Source organism: Bison bison, unplaced genomic scaffold (genome assembly GCF_000754665.1).
Source record: "Bison bison bison isolate TAMUID 2011002044 unplaced genomic scaffold, Bison_UMD1.0 scf7180017863986, whole genome shotgun sequence".
NCBI classification, from domain to species: domain Eukaryota; kingdom Metazoa; phylum Chordata; class Mammalia; order Artiodactyla; family Bovidae; genus Bison; species Bison bison.
In genome coordinates, this window is record NW_011494558.1 from 17,192 (window position 1) to 18,169 (window position 978).

Below are 978 nucleotides of genomic sequence, written 5' to 3' on the forward strand. Positions count from 1 at the left end.
GTCCCAGGAAATGAAAGGTAATTTAAGAATTCCTGAGGCTCTTGAAACTGTACTGTCTATGGTTCTGAACCTGAGAAAGAAACATAATAAGGAAAGAAAATAGAACCAATGAAAAAAATGGGACTCAAGATAGGAATCCTCCAAGGAGAATTTTCTTATATTGCAAGTATAGAAAGGTAACTTGTTTATTCTTTCAAAAATCCTCCCAAACCCCAGGGACACTCTCTCACAGGGTTTGTGTATCTAAAGATCTGTGGATCATGAAAGACAGGCAAAATTTTAGAAAGAGGTTTCGGCAGATGAAGATCTTATACTATAATTCCAATATAAGCTATCATGTTAAATACTTTTCTACTCTATTCATTTAAATTTTTTTCTACTATTTACTTTTCAGGAATGTCAACCTGAGAAGCCTTCTTAACTGTGGATTTGAACAGTCAAGCAGATAGGAGAATGAACCAGGAGACAGGCTGGAGAGTTGCCCATCTTCTCTGTCTTCCTGCCTGTATTAAATTTACATGCCAAGGATCTAGAGCTGAATTCCTATCTTATGATGGATATTGTGTTTGTGGATTATGAAGACTTTTTACTAGCTACATTTTTTTTGCCATATCTCTAGATATTTTCAAAGTAAATATATAGTTGATAAATATTCAGGATGCAGTGAAATAAATGTTTAGTGCAGAAAGTCTGATTGCTTTTTTCTTTAAATGTTAGGAAAAAGTTTTTTTTACCACAAGTGAATTTTTGATACAATTTTGTTTTGTAAGTAGAGAACCAGAAGCAATGCTCGGCATATGTGTATCATAAGTAAGAATGATTAAGTTTAACCATATACAATATATACATCGGCTATCAAAGAAAGTTACTCTTAATTCCTAAAGCCAACCTTCAATAAAATGTGTATTAACATTAAATAATTTCTCAAAATTCTCACTGCATTTAAAGGTGATAATCTCATGGGATTTCTAGAAATGT